This window comes from Aedes albopictus, chromosome 2, assembly GCF_035046485.1.
Source record: "Aedes albopictus strain Foshan chromosome 2, AalbF5, whole genome shotgun sequence".
NCBI classification, from domain to species: Eukaryota; Metazoa; Arthropoda; class Insecta; order Diptera; family Culicidae; genus Aedes; species Aedes albopictus.
Window position 1 is genome coordinate 427,367,454 of NC_085137.1, and position 13,014 is coordinate 427,380,467.

At 36.8% G+C, this 13,014-nt stretch overlaps 1 protein-coding gene across 7 annotated transcripts in view; it reads right to left on the reverse strand.

The window, feature by feature from the left end:
* The window catches only part of LOC109426592 (2-oxoglutarate dehydrogenase complex component E1), an 89,104-nt gene that overhangs the window by 71,564 nt on the left and 4,526 nt on the right, over nt 1-13,014 (reverse strand). For 5 of the 7 annotated variants that reach the window (XM_062853593.1, XM_062853600.1, XM_062853597.1 and 2 more), the window contains exon 1: nt 3,794-3,951. The exons of the other annotated variants lie outside the window; for them this stretch is intronic. The gene's annotated coding sequence lies outside the window, so the exon portion shown is untranslated. Of the gene's footprint in view, nt 1-3,793; nt 3,952-13,014 lie in introns of those variants that run through there. 7 annotated transcript variants of the gene reach the window in all.

Sequence of the window (13,014 nt, forward strand, 5' to 3'; positions counted from 1 at the left end):
CGAGTACAACTCTAGATGAACATTTAAAAAGGGCCTATCTGCTTTTTGTAAACAAACATGTTTCTGCCTCTGTAGGGCCCATCTGCATCAACCCACGCACATCAACACCCTTAACAGATAGCTTGAAAAACACTCTTTCTGATAAGGGTGTTGATGTGCGTGGGTGGATGCAGATGGGCCCTACAGAGGCAGAAACATGTTTGTTTACGCAAAGCAGATAGGCCCTTTTCAAATGTTCGTCTAGAACTTGCAGACCCTTCATCTGTTTATTCAAGGTGGCGTATGATTCAGTGAGTAGAAACGAGTTGTGGCAGATTATGATAAAACATGGTTTTCCGGCGAAGCTAACTAGACTGATTCGTGCGACACTTGACGGATCCAAATCAAGTGTACGGATTGCTGATGAAATTCCTTTATCGTTCGTAACCTTAGACGGACTGAAGCAGCGCGATGTTCTTTCAAACTTACTGTTCAACATAGCATTATTGGAAGGAGCGATGAGAGCTAGTGTGCAAAGTAGTGGAGCCATTGTCACGCTTCGCGAACGATATCCACACCATCGTCGTGTCATAGAAGAGGTGTTCATACTTTTCAAGACTTCAACAGGAAGACTGCGAGGTTCGTACATACGATTACCACCACAACAAATACCAAGAACATGATTGTTGGTGGTAAGCGTCGGTCTGGCTACGGTAATGGTGATGAAGTGGTGCTAGGTGGTGAAAAGTTTAGGCTCTGCCAAACCAGCTGATGTCCCGTAGGATGCGAACGAGGACAAAACCCACGTTCACTCCGATTATTCGACTGGAAAGTCTTTGGAGACATCAAACGTAAAGTACTGCGAACAATACTCGGCGGTAAACTGGAGGACGGTATCTAGCGGCGTCACACGAAATACGAATTATACCTATATAAAGAGATGGATATAATGAAGCAAATAAAATACAAGCTGCGGTGGGCTAGGCACATAGCTCGTATGCCAGAAGAACGACAAGCTAAAACCATGTTCTTATGTTCAGCAGAGAACCGTGAAGGAGCCGCCAACTTCGTTGAAGCCGAGGAATATTTAAGGGATTTTTAATGAGTATTTGATTCTAGATGTTTTATCAGTATTTGATTTACTGAAGACTTTTGAAAAACAAAATATTGCTAAGCATATTCACATGCTCCAGAATGGAAATCCTAATCAAATACTTTGCTCACTAAGAATATTGGAGAACTTTGCGTACCCGATCTAAGACATTGTCAACAAAAGTATTAAATAATTCACAAAGCAAATTTTAAAAGTAAAACTGTTATTTAGTATCGGAATATTTTCAGAAAATGATACTTTCAGTATAAATGTTGATCCTGTAAATTAATTTTAGTATTCTCTGATGTTCTGCTTACATTTTAGATGTGGATGAGCGTCGATCTCATAAGGTAATTTGACAGAAGATTAAAGTACTGGTGACAAGTGTCCTTGCACTGCACTAAACAGTTATGAAACATTTAAAAAATTTCCTTCAAATCTGGTAGCGTTAATAGAAAGTGTGGTGTATATCTGACATTGTTTTGAATACCTGTAACTCATTGGAATTTTGTGTTTTACATATATTAGGTACTTAAAAATTGATATAGCTTACTATTTCAACCAACAATATCTAATTTAAATATTGCAGGTTTTGGGGTTTATAACAAAAATTTGGCCCATGTTTTCGAATTGCAAAGTCCGTGTTCTATATTTATTGCAGAGTTTTTTGCCATGATTTCTTGTAGTTTAATCAGTGAATGTGATCCAAATTTGAACATTATGTGTTCTGATAGTTTGAACTGTTTGTATGCTTTGAATTCCATCAATTTCAATTTTAAAACCCACAGCATATTTTTAAATCTTAAAAACATTATATTTGGTCTATTCAGACGAGGATATTTAATCAAATTTGTATGGGTTCTAGCACATTGTTATACTTTGGGAAATGAACAAGCTGATTCTTTAGCCAAATTGGGAGTGAATCGTGGAATAATTTTCAATCGCAAAATTCATGCATAAGAATTCTTTCCAAAACTTAATGAATATTGTTTGAATAATTGGCAAAATAATTGGGATTCTATTGATAAAGGACGTTGGTGTAATTCCATTTGTCCTTCAGTAAATAAAATTGCATGTTTCAAAAATTTGTCAATTAGCAGAAATATGATATGTACTTTTTCGAGAATAATTTTAAATCAATACATCTGTAATAGTAATTTATATCGCATCAATATTAAGGATTCTTATTTATGAGATTGTGGAGTATTTTAAGGGACATTGATCACATTTGTATTTGAATCTTTTCAATCATTCCATTCCGGAATTTGTACGTGATATGCTCGGTAGAAAATATCTACCTATCATGAAGTTATTATTTGAATTTTAAATGAAATTTAGTATGCTGTTTGAAATCTTTTGTTTCTTTTTTTTTTGCTTTTTTTCAGATATGTAGTACACTAATCCATTGATGACCCTTGATGACTCTTGAGCAACTGATGACCCTAGATTCAACGATGAAGTATCAACACTCTGGATCTGCAATGGTTTTTCGGCGTTTGAACCTTTAGACTTTAATTTAAATATGAGACTACTGAATCAAACGGTTCAAGAATACGAAAACCTTCAGTAGACAGATGCACTCACGGCACAATCATAAAAGGTAAGCTATTTCCATCCACCGGATCATACCCGCCATGATCGATCATCCCACACAACAACAACAAACTAACCAGTTGAAACCGCCTCGAATTCACAACAACACGGAACCAAATGCCAGTTTAAAATAACAATCCTATACTAAAAGGGAGCTGTGAGGAACCGCCACGACACGGTAGCTGACCGTCAAATCGAAAGTTGACGACCTTGTTCCAATAACAGGTTTTTGGCAAACGTCCAAAGCTTTTCACTGTACCTACATTCGGCATGATCTTTCGTAGGTCACTCGATCGAAAGGAGGCACGATCACTTCAAGAAGAAGCCGTATTTCCTTGCTGACGTCCGTCTCGATGTAAGTGACGAACAGAAGCACATGCTGTGATGGTGACGCATAATAATGATGTCATGCAATGAGGGGGTAGATAAATACGCACAGGCTGGCTGCGCCAATTTACTGGTTTAAATGCGACACCGTACATACGTCGGCGTAATCAGCTGACGCCACTGAACAAATGAGCTCAACAAGTGAAACACTTTCCATCAACCGAGATTCACGTTTGTTTATATAACCCAACAGTAAGTGGCTGAACAATTGCACAGAGTTACCTAAAAAAGCCATTGATAGAGAGTAGACAGACCGAACACTTGAGGAACCACAAGACATTGAAAGACGCTATTTTTAAAACCGTTTCAGTCCGAGGTTCGTTTTGCGCAGAGAATGCCCATTAGTATCGTAACCAAGAGTATCGAGAAAATACCGATCCAAGTCTCGTCCAATACACAGACCCTAGCAGGCAGCAACTAAGATCGTTTGAAATCTCGTGCGACCTTGATCCGTTGCTGACGTTCAATTTCGAGACTCGACGAGAAACCCCTCAACTTGAAAGGTCAAGGCTCTCCGAACGATGCGGGAGATACATATTCATTCAACAGAAGCGAAATTCTTCATCTGACGTCACTAACTTCGAGATTTTCCCGAAAGCTGATCACTGAGGAAAATATTTCTTCGTTACATAACATCCATTTTTCTCTTTCTCGAAGATCGCCAATTTTTCTCATCAACTAATATCCGTCCTGAACACACAGACTACAGGTAATCTACACTGGCACTCTTTGGGCACGCACCTTATCACACTGCGATCAAATCCTTGATAGCTTTCGGCCGCGTAGGAATTTGCCAATCGGTTCCGGTCTCCGATGGGCACTATTTTTTTCTAGGGATTTGCTGTCTATTTCGTGTGCTTGCGCGACGACAATCGGAGAGCGACTGGCGGCTTGCGCTGAGTAATCTCCAACAAACAACCGCGGCTGGCTTGGCTGCACTCAACTGCCTACGCTGTACCTCAAGGTAGACGGAGCGATAGCGCGGGTATAGGGTGTCCCAGAGAGGATAAATACTATGAGAATCGAATAGGGTGTGCTAAGCCCAAATGCACAATCAGCGAAATTTGTTGATAGTGTAAGTTGAAGTTTTACAACGGCGCCTGGAAGGCTCAGCACAGTTTATGTACTCTTAATACAAAATGTATCTACTGATAAATGAGAATATCTAGATTTCCGAGACACACCCTAAGACGTTGGGGAGCCCCCAACACATCGCCATAAAACACCGTGCATGCGACTTGACCGTCTCTCGCCGCACTTCAATGGGGAATCATTAGAGACAAACACCGGGTAATTCAACCTCCAATCGGTTTGCGCACTGGTATCAGTTCAGTGGGCATTGTATAGCGAGTATCTGCCCAAAATTGGTTAAAAAAGATTTCGGGAAGCAGTAGCAACGCAACGCAACGCAAACGATGAATTTCGCACAGATGCTGCTAATGCGCGAGGAAACAACGTCGACGTCACGCTCACGCCAAAGGCAAGGTGATGGAGTGGTGGCAACCACATGTGAACGTACCCACAAATTGAATCGAATGAATGCGAAATGTATACGATGATAGAGAGCATCGCCTGTTCGCAGCGATAAAGATGTTATTTTGCACGCGTAGTATAAATGCGCAGCAAAAATCGAGCGGCGCTAATTTTCGGTCAACCGATATCGACTGACGGCGCGGCGGGCCGTTAGCAAGCGGTCACAAGCTCCATTAACGATCAATTGTGGAAAATAATTAGCAGGGGAAGATTTGAGCAAACAATGTTGTGAGAATATGCAGTCGAAACTTGCGAGTTCGAAAAAATAGTGGTTTTTGGAAGTAGTTTATGCATACTCGACTGTAGATGATAACGCTGTATATCGACAATGATTTTTCATAAGGGCCTAACTGACTTGATCGATTTCTCTTCTTCGACTCTCTCTTTCGCTAATAACTTGATCAAAACAAACAAAATCATTATTCTTTTTGTTTCTACAGGAAGATGTAGTCGTCTCCTTTGCATTTTAATCATAAAAGTTTGGGAATACTCAATACGCATTCTGTAATAACACAAAGAGAGGATCGATGAAGAGAAATAGAAAATGTCAGTTAGGCCCTAATGAAAAATCAGTGTCGATATGTTCTCTTCATCGACTCTCTCTTCTGCAAATTAAAGTGACAAGATGCAAATTTAATTGAACTTTTTTATACTTAGACGCTAGATTGCATCGCAACCTAGCGATTTATGACCAAAAAAATTCAACCATACTTACATCTTGTCACTTTAATCTGAAGAAGAGAGAGTCGATGAAGAGAACTCTCTCATGTTACTTTCGCCCTTATTTAAACTCAATCTTACTCAATGTTTTCAATCTTACTCAATGTTACTTATCTCAAAGACACATCGCCCTAATCCAGCGTTTCTCAAACTATGGGTCGGACTGATTTTTGGTGGATTGCGAAGGCTTGTAATAAATGTCTTGAATGACTTATTATGTCAAATGATATTGCTAGTCATTTTCTAATTTACAAATACTATTTGGAGAATCGGCAGAGTTTTTTTATAGTTTCTCCTTAATTCTATTTAAAATGTTGTGTTATCCTTCTAATACCCAACCCCGCCTTTAGACGGGGTATAGTTTGAGGATTTTTGTATTTTTTCTTTCCTAGGCAATCAAAACTTTTATATTTTTAGCTGATATTTAGGACTGATCTGTATATCTTTCAATGGTTTTTGGTGTGATTTAAAGCGTATTACCATTTTTTTAAATCATAGGAAAATTGATGTTTTGGTCACGTTTTGGATGTCATTGTTGTTTTGTTTTGTATTTAATCACAACAATTAACGTAATTGAAATTTTTCCTCAATCATTCTATTATAGTAGAAGAGTTAAAGGGAGATGAATACACTCTAAAATTGTTTTCCTAAATGTTATACGGAAAATAAAATTTTTCGAAAAAAAAAAAAAAAATTACGATAATTACAAAATTTCAAAATGTTTTCATCTTAAAAAATCGATATGCCAAATAGGCTTCCAGGAAAAATATAAAAGTGTAGGGATGTTCAAAAATAAAAATTAGAAAAATCAAAAACCAAAATTCACAAAATCGAGAATTGAAAAGAATCATCTTCCAAAACATGTTTAAATCGATTTTAGATGACGAAAAATGATATTTAGATCAAAATCAAAAATTTGGGTATTAGAGGGTTATAAGTCTGATACCCGTAACGTGGGTAGATCACCTTATAATGGTGCGTTACGGCGTAAGATCTACCATAACCAATTTTGAATTCGTAATTTTCCAGCTTGGTTGATTTAAATGCAGGAAAATTATAAGATCTAAATTTGGTTTACTTTTCTGTGTTTTGTTTTTTCACTACTAATATACCGTTCAGGTAAATAAAGTTGTAATTTTAATGTAGGTCAATTGAAATTCTATGTATCTACTCATAATAATTATTGTTTCAGGAAAAAATCAGGTAATTGGTCAACTATATGATTAAATATATTTAAATTAGGTACCTACATGATACTTGGGATATTGGAAGGGGTAGCCTAAGGAAGCTTAATGAACTGGTTTCTGGACAAATGTTCGTCGGGTGGCCAGACTTTGTCACAAGATAACAACCATCGTATTGTCTTCCGAAGGTCTCCAGTAAATTTAGCTTACCCTGCTACAACAAACCATCAGGTAGATCATTCCCTTCCAGTATGACTCTGCAGCCATAGGTAATCCTTGCGCTGATGGTGGGTACACAATCATCATCATAATCATCATTAGAGGGTTATAAGTGGTAGTCTGGAGTATATTGAATATTTAAACTACTGTCTGCGTTTTGAAATCGATTCTGAAACTATGAAAACTCATCAGAAGGTTTAAGATAAGGAAAAAATGTTGGATTTTAATTGTGTTCTGAAAAAAAAAAGATTTTAAGTTGTTGTTTGCGCATTTTCAGTTAGATTGATACACCAAGTTCAACAGTTAAAATTAAAAAAAAAAAAATATTAGAAATACCAAAAATCAGTTGAAAATTATCAATCTTCAACAAGAAACCTTACGTTTACCGACTTCAGTAGAGCTAGACTTCAGTAGAATTCTACTAAATGTCGATAAACTGAACTTTTACGAAAATCAGCACAAAAGTTATTTCAACAAAAATAGAAATAAAATAAGTGTGTATGAAGGATATGGCTCAAGAGGATTCAAAATTGCCACTACATCTTCAAAGACTTTGTACAAATTATATGTTTTTTGAATGTGCGAGGGAATATTTTCTAGAATATGTGAGGGAATACCTAAACCCTGTTCTATAGTGTTGCATGATGAAATGTATCCAAATTAATATGCAGGAGGTGGCCAAAATGTTTGGGATAGGCAACTCTTGTTTTTTTTTTCTTACAAAAATATGTTCAACATGCTATAACTTGTCATTGAGTGCATCAAAAAATCTCAAATTTTGACTGTTTGTCAACCTATTATTTGCATCATTGGTACAAATTTGGACTCAATTGATTAATATTTCGCAAAGTTAGAACAGTTCGGGAAAAACACTATTTTTTAGACAACTCATTTTTGAGCTGTCATATCTCGGAAACCAGTGAACCGAATTGAATGAAATTTTGAACGTACACTAACACTATGTAAATGCTTTACAAACTATTAAAACATAGGTACTGTTTAAACGTTGAAAAAAGTTATCATGGATTGACACTTTTTGGATTTTTCTCGAAAAAATGTTTTTTTTTTCATCTATGTCAATAAATTTTAGTGCTGATATCCAAAAATTTTCCACTTCTGTTCTCAAGTTATCTCTAATCAGATATATTAGAGCCTATTGATTGAAGGAAGAACATATTTAGTAATTTTTGTGTGGTATTGTAAATTTGACTTATTTTCCTCTATATGGATAAAAAATTCAATCCGGTGTAACTTAATTCGCCGTGAGAAAATATTACATTTTATAACATCTAAGTATCAATATATTGTTGATGAACGATAAAAAAAAATCATTCAATTTGATTCACTGGCTTCCGAGATATGAGATTTCAAAAATGAGTTGTCCCAATAATAGTGTTTTACCCGAACGATTCTCACTTCGCGAAAAATTATTCAATCGTGCCCAAATTTGTACCAAAGATGCACAAATAGTCAAAATTTCGGATTTTTTTATGCACTCTATGAAAAGTTACAGCATGTTGAATTTTTCTGTTGGAGAAAAAACTTGCCTATCCCAAACATTTTGGCCATCCCCTGTATATAAAAAATGAATTAATAGTAATACTGGCTCTGAATATTTCGGTTAAGAGCGGACAAACCGCCTCTTTTCCATGCTGAAGTAAAGCTGGGAAAATTCCATCTTTCCCGACACTGCCCACTCGACCTTCGATGGTATGAAGATTTCACAAGCTTTTTGACAGGCATTGGTCGACCATGCATGTCTTGCCTTATCAGAGTCCTGTTCTTCATCCGAATAAGGAATTGACTCTGGCAAGTGAGTTCTCATCATTACTTCCAATGTTTCAGAAGAATGAACAGTAAAACTGCCATCTTCTTTTTTACGACTTCCAAAACCATTTGAATGGTCTTTCGAAAGGGCTTTATGAAGCCTTGCAGCCGTAGAAGCGTTGTTGATGTCTTCACATACCCGCCTCCAGTCCTTCCGTTTGGCTAGCCTCAATTCTCTGTTGTATTCTGTAAGGGCTTGTTTATACTGCACCCAATCAGATGTTACTTTTGCTCTATTGAACAACCGTCTAGCTTTCTTCCTGAGTTCTGTCAGCTTATCATTCCACCAAGGGACATCCCTGTTAGATGACCTCTGTCGGATTGGGCAGCTAGCATTGTTGGAAATTAAAGCTTGTGTAATTTCCTTCAGTGTAAAGTTTAGTGAGTTCCGAGTTCTCCTTAGTTTTTAATAGCATTCAATTTGTAAGCAGTCAGATTTTTTCCGCTGCATGATCAGATGTAGCTAGTGATTGTAAATACCGATTTCGACCGTTAGGAGAGTCGCGTCTCGAGAAACCTAGTTATGAGACTATGATGTAAGTTTTCATTAATAGTTGTAATGAACCAGTGAAATAAATTGAAATTCGTTGCAGTCTCGAAGCTGCTGTAATCGTAAGCTGCTATCGAGAGGTTTCTTCGTTCCCGAGAAAGTTGCGCCCCCTAATAAGCATGATATGATGAGATCTATCAATAATAACATCAGAGCCATTTTCCAGCTGTGAAACAGACAAGATCTGCTCACCCTTATATGAATTCCCATTCAGTTAGTTTTCTTTGGGTTTCTGTAGCTTTCAATTACATTTGATCCGGCTTTATAATCGAACCTGATAAGATTCCTGATCAAAAACATGCCAGTTCGCAATCTCATCTGATAGCAGATAACTGCAAAGCGTAAGATCTAAAACTTCCTGTCGAATAGCATTAATAAAAGTTGGAGAATACCCCTTATTGCATATACAGTGGGGTTCCGATTTTGGCAACAAAATTTTTATTTTCAGTTGCCAAAACCGCGACCGTGCTAAAAACGGAATCTTTTTTCGTCAATATTTTTTTACATTTCTCTGTTTGTAAATATTTACATAATATGCCAAGTTACCGTTATGGAACCATACGACGATCTAACCCCGGAACAATAATAGTTTGATCATATTTTCGTAGACCAGTTTGTAGCCTCATCACACTGCTACAAATGAATGGATCTCTAAAATCAAATATGCTTATGCGAGTGTGTAGCTAGGAATATTTGTTACTTTTTTGAAACATAGAATATATTTTAGGTGAACTCTTTTCATAAATGTCCTTTGTGCATTTATAACCGCATTAGTGACGATAAAACGCCTTCAAAAATTGAATCTATGATTATGTGGATTTTAGATATTAACTGCTTCTCAGAGACTTTACAGGTAATGTTTTTTTGGGAATGTAGAATGACAAACAGAACAGTCAATAATACACTGTAGATAATTTTGACGTTTAATGTTGCTTACAGTTGAGTGAGGCCTCAAAAATATGGCCTTGTTTGCCAGGAAAGAAGGTGTTAAAATTAAGATAAGCAAAGAGGCAGCATTTACCTTGTCGCAAAAACAGATCATTCGTGAAAGATAAAAACATGAAAATCATGAACAAATTTACCCAGTCTACACGCGACCGCAGAGTATACAGAATAGGACAACAAAAAAGAAAAAATGGCAAACATTTAATTGGTGTATGTCCGCATAGGCATCATCCCATTCAGCAATATTTGCAAACATTACGTCAATTTGGCATTTTGAACCCAATGATGCAATTTCTTGAAGGAATAACAAGTTTCTGGAAATTCTAAACGAAATTTCTGATCTATTTTGTAACATATTGTGGATAATATTCACGAAATTTAACAGCATTTGCTGAAGAAATCCCATTTTGTGATATTTTGTGAAAACTCCGAAAAAGTTCTGGCAAAATTTCTGCAGGTATTTCTGAAAAACGGATCTTGTGGTTTTAATCCCTTTCGCAGGGAAATTCATGTATAAACTCATATAAAAATCTATGAAATTCTCGAAAAGAGCCATACAGACTAAACGACTCATAACAGAAAAGCGAACACTAAGTCGAAAGAGACCAGTACTCCACAAAAATTTTGGTCGTATATGCATCGAATAAACTGCTTTAAACTCTCGCGCTGCTTTTTTTTATCTGTATTAACGAGATTTTTAGCCCTAGGCTAGTTCATCTCGGAAATCGCGCTGCTGTATTTTGTACAACACGTTGAAATAATCTCGCTTTTTGTTCTCAGCATTAGCGTAATGCTGACGGTGGTGGCAAACCGCGAGAGTTATGGAAGGTTAACCTTAACCTTACCTCAACTAAAACTGGAGCGGACCTTGTGTGATTGTTAGAACACGTGAATATCACGCTAAGGACCTGGGATCGAATCCAACTCCTGACAAACTCACAAAAATGTGAGTTCTTCCTTGGGAAGGTAAAGCGTAAAGCGTGGGTCCCGAGATGAACTAGCCTAGAGCTAAACACTTCAACTAATGTAACTATTGTTTAGCTACTTCTGATTTTTTAGGTATTCATATGACCCATTTATACATCCTGGTGAAACTTGTAATATTTTTAGAGTCCCGGATGAATTTATTTGAACACTTTCTTCATGAATTCTATGAGGAATGAATGAGATTGTTTTTTATATATATTTTTGGATGTCTGGAGATATCAACAAAGTAAAACAATCAGCCAAAATTTATCACTATTAGACAAATAGTGAGGTCGTACCCTTGAAGATTAATGATTCTCTTAAAGCAATTTTCCACCAAATTCGCTAAAGCAAAAGTACCTCCAGCGGACCCTTGTGCTCTCAAGGGCAACACTTTCGCGTTATAAGTAAATGGCCAGAGATTCAATTCCCAGCCCTGCCACCAACAACTTTTAGACAAGCCAAATTTTTTCATTCTTTCGTCTCTATTCTAAGCAACTGCTCTAACGAAACGATAATTCGATAAAGCCCCTAAACTACATCACTGTCTACTGGACTGACAACCAATTTGACAATAATATGATCAAAAATACCGCGTGCTCATCGTTCTACCGTCGTCAAAAGTAGAAAAGAAAGCAGTATCGAAGCTATTAGTGTTAGACAAAATATCATCCAACAGCTCACGTTCTAGTCCTAGTGGACAAATGACTAACTACAAATGTGTGAGAAAAAGAATTTTAAAAACATACTTTGAACATCGAAGCTACAACTTATAAGTCGTGGATATTCTCCATAGCCAATGGCCATGCTGAGGGTGACGGGTTCAATTCCCGGTCGGTCCAGAAACATTTTGTAAAAGAAATTACCTTAACTTTCTTAGGCATAGAATATCTTCTTGCCTGGCGCACGATATACACATTAATATCTGTGGAAGTGATCATAGAACACTAAGCTGAGAAGCAGGCTTTGTCCTAGTTGGGACGTTATGCCAAAGAAGAAAGATCTACTCGGTTTTGTGCACTCTGCACATAATAAACAGTTAGACATAATATAAAATGATATATGGACCCATACATAACGTATTCAGGATATGTATGGCAAACATAAATGGGCTGGTTCCTTTGTTCGAATACCGGAATAGCATAAAATTGTTATTATTTCTTATTGATATAATACAAGTTGTCTATTAGAAGATTTATTTATCGATATTCGCTATATTTTTATTAGATTTAAAAATGTTGCCAAAAACGGAATCCTTTGTTGCCAAATTCGGGGGGTGCCAAAAACGGAACATGCCAAAAATGGAGCATGCCAAAAACGGAATCCCACTGTATCTATGTTGTTAGACGAAATGTAATTCAGGAGATCCTCACCTCTTTTATTAATATCTGTACTGCTTCGTATGGTATGATGGGCATTTGTATCACACCCTATTACAAATTGGGCGTTTTTTTTTTGCAATAATTAACAAAACTTACGACCAAAAATGGAGGCACATCATCAACGTCTCCCGGAAAAATATGCAGAAGCAATGCATACCTCAGTTTTTCCCTGGATTGTTGGGACCTCCATTTTAATCGCAACAATGCCTCTTGTAATAAACTCAGTAATGGGGACAAATTTTGTTCTCCTACTTACTAAAATGTCTGTTCTTGGATTAGACTGACTTTCGTCATACAAGATACTCCTTCTGGTTCATACGCAAGCAATGTTGTTGACGTCACTTCATCGATGTTGTTGACATTACTTTACTAATGCACTATCAAACGAATCTTTTGAGCCAAGATTTGGGTGCATAGTGAAAAAATTGTCCTCAACATTCGGCCCACTCATAATTTGTTAAATAGTTATTAGTCGTTGAAAACAAATAGAAGTTTAAAATGGTGGGATGTGTCTTTGACTGTCACATCTAATGTTCAGTTATCGGTAAGTCAATTAATATATGTATCCCAGAATCATGCCAATTATGATCATGTGTTCAGACTACCAACTAAGCCCGAAGTGTTTCACTGCAAAAT